The 12,064-nt window shown below is 36.8% G+C and overlaps 1 pseudogene; it reads left to right on the top strand.

The window, feature by feature from the left end:
• Positions 1-3,529: 3,529 nt before the first annotated feature.
• LOC101444516 (olfactory receptor 4K15-like) lies at positions 3,530-11,327 on the top strand (annotated as a pseudogene).
• Positions 11,328-12,064: the final 737 nt, after the last annotated feature.

Raw genomic sequence — 12,064 nt, 5'->3', positions numbered from 1 at the left:
TAGAACCACTGTCTAGGCATAACTAACCATCAGGCCCACATTATTTATTAGAAATGTATAGATCTATGGTTTGTTCTGGTTTACTTGGTTACACAGCAAAGACAAGTATCAGTGAATTATAAAAGATCCCTCAGTAAAGGTGTGTCTTGGCTCCCCTGAGATCCAGTACATTGCTTGTACTTTGGTAGTTCACTATCCTGTATCCCTGAGGAAGGACCCAGAGAACTACGTTTGCAAGACTCAGGTCTCTGGCATGCCTTCTACGCTCTCTTGCCATAGCTTTTTTTTTTTTTTTAATTACTCTTAGGTTTACTAAAACCTCACTTTACCTTTACAAAGATCATTAAATTTTTCAAGCACATCTATTTCATTCAGTGTATTCAATGTTTATTTATCTGTGTGTGTGCTCTCTTATTTGATTTCTGGGTTCCTTGCTATAATTTATGTTCTGTGGTAGTGGTTGGGAAGTATGGCCCAATATGAAAAATAAAGCCTAAAGTCTGTTTATGACCCAAGCTTTAGGAATTTATTTTCCACCTCTAAAAAAGGTTTATTTTATTTATTTATTTCTCCCCACCCCATTGTCATTTGCATTTACTATGTCTGTTTGTTGTGTGCTTGCCTTCTTTTCAGGAGGCACTGGGAACCAAACCAAGGACCTCTCATATGGGAAGGAGGCACCTCATCACTTGATCACCTCAGCTCCTGCTTTGTTCTCTATCTCATTATTTGTTCCACAGATCTCTTTTTGCATCAGCTCACCATGCCTGCCTGTCATGTCAGCTTGCTGTGTCCTCATCCTCCTTAGGATGCATCAGGAACTGAACCTGGTACACCCCATGTGGTAGATAGGAGCTCAATTGACCAAATAACATCAGCTTCCCACTTGATAGAAGTGATCTAATGGGAGAAATAAGGCCTAAAGTCTGTTTTTGTATGGCCCAAATTTTAGGAATCACTTTTCCACTTTTAAAACAATGTAATCCAAACCAAATTAGAACAAAACAAGAAACTGTAAACATGTGCAGTAGACACTAACAGAGCCTAAATATTAACTACTTTGCATTTAGAAAGAGTTTGCCAATACCTGTTCATGTAAACAGACATTTACAGGGTTAAATACATGTAGATATATAGATGGACTCAAGAACAATGCCTGTCATATGATAGGTGCTCAGTGTAATATTATTGTGTAAGTCTGTTTGTAACATATGAGATTGAAAAAAGCAACTTTACTCAAAAGCTGTATAGCTTAACAATCAAGCAGATAAATATTGATAGCACACACAATTTATGAGACTCTTGGAGGGGAGAAAACATATTGGATAAGGTGAATAAAACTTGTTTGTGTGACCTCAAAGATTCTTCTCCTGCTTATATTTTGTCCATCTAGGAGAGTGTTAGAGTTATACTGAAGTAGTTTCCTGATTTCTCAGACTCACCCTACAATAAATATAGCCAGAGAAAAGACATAAAAGAATCCTTTGGGAAGCAGCAAGATGGCATCAGTTTAAGGGGCACTCACCAGCTCTCTCTCAAAAAATGGCTGAGAAGGGACAAGATCCTGTCTTAGTGAGTTCTTTTGGGAACCCACAGAACAGGAGACTTCAGGGCATCAATCTGGAGGGATCTGGACAAAGAGACAAAAAGCCTAAGGAAAAACCATGAGTTTCTCACTCCAGTGGCTGGAAACAACAGGTAGCTAATCCCCACCCTCAAGGGAAAAATCTGTTACAAGCCCCCTTACTCTTATCAGCCACAGAGTAGCAGGGAATGTTTCCTGGTAGTAAGAGAGTTCTGGGAAAGGGTAGAGAGAGGTTTCCTTTCTGCAGGTTTGGTTACCTGGATGCCCTCTGAACTTTAGGGAGCATGCCAGCTGGCAAGAGGTGGCCCCAGGGAATAGGGGAGAGGTAAATCTGCTTAGGTAGCCTGATCTGCTTAGTCGACTTAGGAGAGAGGAACTTAGGCTGTGGGAGGCAGTCAGGCAGTTGACAAATCCAGTGCTGAAAACTATCAAAATTCTAACTCCCTTAATGGAGATGGGCAATAAGAAGTACTTAATAACCTTCCAAGGACCTATTTAGGGTCCCCTGGGAGGATGACGATGTCTGGAAGAGGGTTGAGACTTATTTCTGTTCAGTGAGTTTGGATACCAGGGTCCCCTTTGAATTTCAGAAGGGAATTCAACCTGACCAGTAGACGTGATGGAGAATCCAATAACAAAGGCTATCCTGTGCTCCTGCCCTGGTAGAGAAAGCAATAAGAATAGAAAGGCAGCTAGGACAGTCTCTTAATCACAAGGAATCTACCCAAATTCAAAGAGCCAAACCTGTCCTGGGGAAAGTGACTGTATAGCTCTCTAGCTAACATACTCAATGAGAAAATTTAGCTTAGTGGAGGAGTCTCTGCTTTGAATATATGAAGTCTCTGGGTCAATTCCCAGCTCTTTTTAGAGAAGTGGTCCACTGGATTATCCAACACCCAGCTGAAACTTTAGGACAGGGAACACACAGATATTATTTTTATATTAGCTTCTCTTGGGTCACTTATAGTTCTTTAAAAAAGTGTCCTTTTTAAAAAATTTAACTTAGTTTACTTGCTAAAACCCAATTCCAAAGATCCAGAGGGTATTCTTCTGGGTAATTGGTGAACACTGTCAGTCTGAGAAGCACTTCAGGGTCCTGAGAGAGAAGTCAGTTTTTCCTAAGTTTTTGTTTGATTGCTTGCTTGTTTCTTTGTTTTTTTCTGTCTTTCCTTCTTTCTCCCCCAACTCACTTTTTAAAATTAGATGCTGCTGGCTTGTTTCTTGTTTGCTGTATTTCCCTCCTCCTTTGTTTACCCCTTTTTTGTATACTAATTTTGTCTACCTACGTTATTGCTTGTCCTTCATCTCCTATTTTCTGCTTTCTGTTTTTCTTGTTACAATTCACCTCTTTATTTAGTCTTCAATTTTTCTTGTTTTTATTTTTATCTGTTTCCTTTCTTTGTTTTCTTTGTTTTTTAAACTTTTTTTCTTAATATCTTCTCTTTCCCTCTCTTCTTATCATCCTGGACTTTCAATTCATTCTAGATATTTTCCTCTATTTGGTTTTTCATTTCTTTGTTAGGGCCCCACTTTTTTACTCTTATTCCTCTGCCTTCTTACATGAATTAATTATTCTTATTCCGAGGTCTTATACAGTTCCTCTTCTCCCTTTTACTATTAGTATTAATATTATCCTTTTTCTCTTCTTACATATTTCCTTTGCTCTGGCCCTAATCTTTTCCTTTCAAGTGACTATAGACAACAGAAAGTAAAGAGAATAAGAGGAACAAAGTGTCAAAAAGAAAACTTACCATGCACAAAAACAGCAACTAAATAAAACCCTAGAGCACAGAGAGAAATTAATCAACTGAACAAACCCATCAAGATAAAGAGATGCTTAAACACCAACCAAAAAAGTATAAACCATCCTAAGAAACAAGAAGACATGACCCAGACTAATGAAAAAAAAAACAAAAAACAAAAAACCAGAAGGAGATGCAGAACATGGAACAACTAATCAGAGCTGTCCAGACAAGTATCATGAATGAACTTAATGAAGTGAAGTAACAGGTTAAGGATATTAAGACAACACTGGAAGAACATTTTGAAGAAATTCTAAACATACATAAAGAAATAACAGATATGATGGTGATGAAAGGCATAATTCAAGAAGTCAAAAATACACTGGAAGAACATAACAGCAGATTTGAACAGGCAAAGGAAAGAATTAGCAATATGGAAGATGGTACATCTGAAATCAAACAGATAGCAGAAGAAATAGATAAAAAGATAAAAAAAAATCCAGCAGGGACTTAGGGATATCATGACAACAAATAATGCACAAACATACACTTATAGGCATCCCAGAGTGAGACAGAAGTGGGGACAGAAGGAGTATTGGAAGAAATAATACCTGAAAACTTCCCAACTCTATTGAGGGAGATGGATTTACATATCCAGAAAGTGCAGAGCATCACAAATAGTATAAATCCTAATAGGTCTACTCCAAGATATACTTGTCAAATTGCCCAATGCTCAAGACAAAGAGAGAATACTGAAAACACCTAAAGAAAAGAGAACCACACATACAAGGGAAGCTCAGTAAGATTAAGTACTTATTGCACATCTGAAACCATGGAGGAAGAAGGCCATGGTAAGACATAATTAAGGTGCTAAAAGCAAAAAAAAATCCAGCCAAAAATTCCCTGTCTAACAAAGCTTGCATTTGAAAATGATGGAAAATTAAAAATATTCACAGATTACAGAAATTAAGAAAGTATGCCAATAAGAAACCTGCCCTTTAAAAAATACTAAAGGGAATGCTGCCAGTTGAAAGAAAGAAAAAAAAACAGGAGAGAGTTGGAGGAGATTGTAAGAAAAATAAAAATAAAAACAACATGTGGCATGCATAAACCCAAAGAATATATGGCTAACGTAAGTAATTCCTTGACAGTAATAACACTGAATGTTAATGGATTAAACTAACTAGTCAAGTGACACAGATAGGCAAAATGCATAAGGAAATATGAACCATCTATATGCTGTATGCAAGAAACCCACATTAGACCCAGGGATTCAAGGAAGCTGAAAGGGAATGGGTAGAAAACAATTTTATAAGAAAACAACAACCAAAAAAGGCCTGAAGTAGCTATACTAATATCAGATGAAATAGACTTTAAAAGCAAAACTATTTTAAGAGAAAAAGATGGACACTATATATTAGTAAAAAGGGTAATCTTTCAAGAAGAAAGAACAATCATATGCACTTAACTAGGGTACGTCAAAATACATGAGACAAACACTGAAAAAACTAAGTGGAGAAATAGAAACCTCTGCAATTATAGTGGGGGACTTTAATACACTATTATCAACCTTAGAATATCAACAGAGAATGAATAAAGAAACAAAGACTTTGAATATTACATTAGAGGAGCTGGACCTAATAGACCTATACAGAACACTATACCCAAACAGATAGGGATATACTTTATTTTCAAGTACAGTTGGAACATTCTCCAAGATCAAACACATGCTAGGCACAGAACAACTTTCAATGAATTTGGAAAATTGAAATTATACACAGTAATTTCTCTGACCACAATGGAATGAAGCTGGAAATCAGTAAGACTCAGAGAACCAGATTAGGCACAAAAATATGGAAGCTAAACAACACACTCTTAGACAAACAGTGGGTCAAGGAAGAAATTAAAAAAGAAATCAGAAATACCTTGAAATGAAAGAAAATGAAAACACAACATAACAAAACCTATGGGTGCAGCAAAAGCTTTACTGAGAGAGAAATTCATTGCCATAAATGCACATATCAAAAATGAAGAAAGAGATAAAATTGAAGACTTAACTGCACACCTAGAGGAATTAGAAATAGAACAACAAACTAACCCAAAAGGAAGTAGGAAGAAGGAACTAACAAAGATTAGAGCAGAACTAAATGAAATGGAAAATAAAAAAGCACTAGAAAAAATAAACAAAACCAGAGGTTGGTTCCATGAGATCAATAAAATTGATAAACCCTTAGCTTGATTAACAAGAAAAAAAGACAAAAGATGCAAATATACAAAATAAGAAATGAGGAAGGAGATATCACCATTGATCCCTTAGAAATAAAGAGTATCATAAGAGGATACTTTGAAAAATCATATGCCAGAAGAAGGATCATTTTGAGGAGACTACACTGATGAAAGAAGAAATTGATGAACTCAACAGACAAATCACAAGTAACAACATTGAATTAGTCATCAAAAACCTCCCAGCAGGGAAGCAGATTTGGCTCAACTGATAGGAGGTCAGCATACCATATGGGAGGTCCAGGGTTCAAATCGAGGGCCTCCTGACCCATGTGGTGAGCTGGCTCATGTGCAATGCTGATGTGTGCAAGGAGTGCGATGCCACACAGGGGTGTCCCCCACATAAGGGAGTCCCATGCACAAGGAGTGCACTCTGCGAGGAGAGCTCCCCTATGTGGAAAAAGCATAGTCTGCCCAAGAGTGGCTCCACCACATGGAGAATTGATGCAGCAAGATGATGCAACAAAAGGAGACTTGCCACTGACAAGAATGCAGGCAGACACAGAAGAACACATAGCAAATGGACACAAACAGCCGACAAGGAGGAGAGAGAGAAATAAATAAAAATAAATAAATCTTTTAAAAAAACCAAACTCCCATTTAAGAAGAGCCCAGGACCAGACAACGTCACAGGTGAATTCTATAAAACATTCCAGAAAGAACTAACACCAATCCTGCTTAAACACTTCCACAAAATAAAAGTAGAAGTAACATTGCCTAACTTATTCTATAATGCCAATAATATCCTAATACTAAAGCCAGACAAAGATGCCACAAGATAAGACAATTACAAGCAAGTCATTCTAATGAACCTAGATGCTAAAATCCTCAACAATACTGTTAATTGTATTCAACCACACTTCAAATGAATTATATGCCATGACCAAGTGGGTTTCATCCCTGATATGCAAAGATGGATCAACATAAGAAAATCAAGCTCTTGCCTTTGCCATGTCCTGGTGCCAGTCCCAGTGCTGGCTTATGTGCAGGTTTTCTGGGTCATTCTCTTGTTGTGTCCCCCCACTGGATCAACACACAAACCCAGAAGTGGCAGTAACCTCTCAATACCAGATCAGGATGGGCTGCCCCAAACCTCCCAGTGCTATTTGCAGTCCCTTCCTCTTTTCATTTCCAGGAATAACTGTGACCTGGATGCTTGTATCCAAAAGCATTATAAATGTCACACCAATGCTAGCTAATTTAAATGGAATAGTGAATCTTCATTCCAGAGCCAGATAACTCAATTCTGCCTCATCTTGCATGACCACACAGCCTCTGATAAGCACACGACCCTGACTGAAACACCACTAGGTGCACATATCCTCAAAGGTACTTGACAGCTTACCTTACTCTCTCTAAACCTAACACTCTCAAAGAACCACTTTGCCCCATTTCTTGAAACAAAAAAAGATGTGAAGACTATATTTTCATAAGACTGACTTGTTTTTGGAAGACCACCTCACTTAAAACAAGAAGCTAATTTGTTAAAAGGCTGGAAAAAAAACCAATTATTGAATCTCAATTTAGTGTCACATTACCAAAAGCAGGATTTGTTAGCAATCTAGATGAAACAGATTTTAAGTATTCATTTATTGGAAAGAGATATTACCATTATAATATATCAAATTTTGCATATTTAAAAAAGAAAATCCATCAACATAATATAACACATAAAGAGATCAAAAGAAAAAAAATCGCATGAACCTCTGTATAGATGCAGAAAAATTATTTGACAACATATAGCACCCTTGCCTGATAAAAACACTGTAAAGACTAGGAATAGAAGGAAACTTCTTCAGCATGATAAAGGGTATATTAAAAAAAAAAAAAAAAAGCACAGCTAGCATCAGATAAAATGGTGAAATCCTAAAAGCTTTCCCTCCAAACCTGGAAACAATACAAGGATGTGCACTATCATTGCTCCAATTTAATATTGTGTTCGAAGTACTTGCTCAAACACTTAGGCAAGTCAAAATATAAAATGCATCCAAATTGAAAAAGAGGAAGTGAAAATTTCACTATTTGCAGAAAAAACAGTTCCATACATAGAAAGCCCTGAGAAATCTTCAACAAAGCTTCTAGAACTTATAAATGAGTTCAGTAAAGTGGCAAGTTATAGGATTGATGCACAAAAATCAATAGCATTTCTGTACACCAATAATGATCAATCTAAGGAGGAAATCAGTACAAAAACACATGAAATAGCAACTAAATGTAACAATTACCTATGAATAAATTTAAATAAAGATGTAAACAACTTATACACAGAGAACTAGACAACACTCAAATGAAATTAAAGAAGACTTACATAAATGGAAGAATATTCTGTGCTCATGGATGGGAAAAATAAGCATCATCAAGACATATATCCTACCCAAACTGATCTACAGAGTCAATGTAATCCCAATAAAAATCAATGCACCTTTTTTTTTTTTTTTTTTACTGAATTGGAAGAACTATGAAATTTATTTGTAAGGGTAAGAGGCTTTGAATAGTCAAAGACATATTGAAAAAGAAAATGAAATTGGATGAATCACTTTACCTGAGTTTAAAACATACTACAAAGCTATAGTAGTCAAAATGGCATGGTATTCGCACAAGAATAGACATACTGACCAATGGAAATGAACTAAGAGTTCAGATATAGATCCTTGCATATACAGTCTTCTTATATTTGAAAAGGCTACAAAGCCCACACAACAGGGAGAGAATGACCTCTTCAACAAATAGTACTTGGAGAACTGAATATCCATATGCAAAAGAATGAGAGAAGAATACTATCTCACACCTTACACAAAAATTAACTCAAGATGGATCAAAGATCTAAATATAAGAGCCAAGACCATAAATACTTTGGAAGACAATGGAGGGAAGCATCTACAGGACCTTGTAATAGACCTCCTGACTCTTTTTGGAAGACTCTTAGCCACATAAGCTTATTTGTCTTTGCCATTTCCCCCTTTTATTCAAGGTCAAAAAGCAGTTTTTAACACTTGATCCAACATGTAGGCTGAGATATTCTGCTGGTCTGAGTTGACCCTTTTATTCAAGGTCTCTTTCTAGTTGCATCACCAGTTAATGATTGATAGTAATCCCTTGGCACCAGGAAGGCTCATCCCCAGGAGTCCTGTCCCACACTGAGGGGAAGGTAATGCATTTACATTTTGCATTTGGCTTAGAGAGTGGACACATTTGAGCAACATGGAGGCTCTCAGGAAGTAACTCTTAGGCACCCTGCAGGTCTAGGCCTAGTTCATATTTCAGGCACACACGCTCATAAACATATTCATCAGTATCAAGAGCTTACTGTTGGACCATCCTTAAGTGTTGGTCTTCACCATTGCATTTAGGGGATTGTTGCTGTTCCATTGGGGAAGGTGATAGAACTACCCTGACTAGGAACTCAGCACTCTCTCAGTTGTCATTTGTAACTGTAACAATATATATCCAAAAATTTGTATGTACCCTATATGCCTTGTAGAACTCCCTCCCAACCATGTGGCCCCCATCAATAACACCCCACACCAATGTTCCTCCCCTGCCATAGTTGACTTTTTCACAAATGGAAAAGCCATTCAATAAATTTATACAGAAGTATAAAGAGACTTAAAAAATAAAAGCCATCTTGAATGAGAAGAATGAAATTGGAGCACACCAAACACCTGATCTTAAATAAGCCATAGTTATCAAAAGAGCAAGGTACTAGCATAAGGACATATATAAACCAATCAAATACATATTATAGCTGAGAAATCAACCCTCAAATTCATGACCAATTGATTTTTGAGAAGTTTGCCAAATCCAATCAATGGAGGAAGAATAGTCTTTTCAATGAATGGTGCTAGAAAACTTGGATGTCTATGTGCAAAAGAATGTCAACACCTACACCTCACAACATTAACAAAAACTAACTCAAAATAGATCAAAGAACTAACTATAAAATTCCTATAGAAAACAGGGAAACATCTTCAGGAAATTGCATTAGTCAATGGTTTCTAGATTTTACACTCAAAGCACAAGTGAAAAAAGAAAGAAAAAAATAGACTTTATCCTGAAAGTAAAACAACAATGGACTCAATGGGAGATAACATTTGAACATTTCTTATCCAATAACTGTTTGATATCTAGAATACATAAATAAAACATTCAACTCAATAATAAGAAGACAAAGAATCAATTTAAAATATGTACAAAAGACTTGAATAGATATTTCTCCAAAGAAATAAATGACCAAAGAACACATGAAAAGATGTATACCATTGCTAGCTACCGGGGAAATGCAAAGGAAAACCACAATGTGAAGCCATTTCCCACCCACTAGAATGGCTACTATCAAAAAACAAAAAACAAAAATCAGAGTATAATAAGTATCGGAGACAATGAGGAAAAATAGGAACACTCATTCATTGTGTGAATGTAAAGTTTTGTAGCTCATATGGAAGACATTTTGGTAGTTCCTCTGGTAGGTTAGTTTGGAATTCCATGTGTCCCAGCAATAACATATCTGGTTTGTATCCAAAATATTTGAAAACTGGGACACAAACAGTTCTTTTGCACACCACAATTCATTGTTGCATTATTCACAATTGTAAAAAGATGGAAGCAACCTAAGTGTCCATCAACTGATGAATGGATAAAATATGGTTTATACATACAATGGAATATTATACTGCCATGAAAAACATGTGTATTTCTAATACATGTGACAGCATGGATGAACCTAATAAATCATGTTGAGTGAAAAAAGCCAGCCAACAAGGACAAATGCTATATGAGCTCACTGACATGAAATAATTAGAAAGAGTTCTAGCATTCAGGATCTCCAACCTTTCTTTTTTGTCATATTTTCACTACTATACACAGGAATCCTGCTGGGCAACATTCTCATCATACTCACTGTGGCCTCAGATTCCCGCCTTCATACCCCCATGTACATTCTGCTTGCAAACCTCTCTTTTACAGATATATGTGCTGCTTCTTTCTCTACCCCCAAACTGATTGCCAACTTTCCGGTACAGCAGAAGACTATTTCTTTTGAAGTCTGCTTGGCATAGATGTTCTTCCTCCATCTTTTTGTTAGTGGTGAAATGATGCTCCTTGTATCCATGGCCTATGACCATTATGTGGCTATATGCAAACCGCTCCACTACATGACAATCATGAGCCACCGTGTGTGTTATTCTGGTCCTCATCTCCTGGTGTGTTGGCCTCATCCATACTACAGCCCAGATGTCATTTGCTATTAACTTACCTTTTTGTGGTCCTAATCAGGTAGACAGCTTTTTCTGTGATCTCCCTCTAGTGACCAAGCTTGCCTGCAGAGACACTTACCTTGTCAGCCTGCTTATCATTGCGAACAGTGGCTTTCCTTCTATGATTTCCTGCCTTCTCATGGTCATCTCCTACACTGTTATTCTTAACACAGTGAGGAAATGCTTATCTGCCAGCATGGCAAAGGGCCCACTCCACACTCACTGCCACATGACTGTGGTCACATTATACTTGGGGCCATACATTTTTATCTATGTGTGGCCCTTCAAGAGTTACACAGTTAACAATGTCCTTGCTGTGTTCTACACCATCTTTACTCCCATTTTAAACCCAGTAATCTATACTCTAAGGAACGAAGAGGTGAAAGCAGCTCTGAAAAGCAGGTATATGAAACCTATCCAGCTTCTGCAGCCATAAGAAATATGCATTTTCTGAAAACAAAATAAATTACAGGAATATAAACTCTTTAGTGTTTTCTGTAGACTGTTACAAATGGAATATCTGTGATGAAAGCAAATCGTTTTGGAATAGATTGATTGGGATTCATGAATGAATGATTAATGATGACAATCAAAGCTACAAAATGCTTACTAGCAATTTCAATATTCTCTTCTCCCCATATTTTTTTTCTGTTTTCTAAGTTTATCTTTATTTAAAATCATTTTAAGATATAAGCATTTTTTTTAAAGACAATGATAAATACCATTTACTTTTAAATAGAAAAAAATTAAACTCTTTTATAGGAGTTCAGTGGTTATTGGGGCCTGGCTGCCTCTCCCTAAATAAAGCTTAAATCACAGTTTATAGCTGCCTGCATAACTCAGGACACAAGTTAAAGTGTAAGAAATCTCCTCACAGGAGAACAATGTACAGACCATATCAAAGACTATAACTTTCTCCAGAGTGTACAACTCCTTCCTACTGTAATATCATCAGATCCCATTTATGTGCCTCAAGTGACCCTAGCAGAAAATCTGTTATGAAATGTTGTTATTTTGAAACCCTATATCTTGCCCCTCATTTTCCTGCAAGCTCTGCTTTAATTCTTCAGGCTGCCACTGCCTACCACCTTCTCTTGTCCATAAATCCCAAATAAATAAAGCTCATGTTTGACACATGTGCTGAGTGAATCCTTTGGTCATATGGACACCCCAAATACATGCACTTCAGGAACTGTGGTAAC

This window comes from Dasypus novemcinctus, chromosome 3 (assembly GCF_030445035.2).
Source record: "Dasypus novemcinctus isolate mDasNov1 chromosome 3, mDasNov1.1.hap2, whole genome shotgun sequence".
NCBI lineage: Eukaryota > Metazoa > Chordata > Mammalia > Cingulata > Dasypodidae > Dasypus > Dasypus novemcinctus.
Note: the sequence above shows the minus strand (reverse complement) of the source record. Positions and strands in the feature narration are given on the sequence as shown.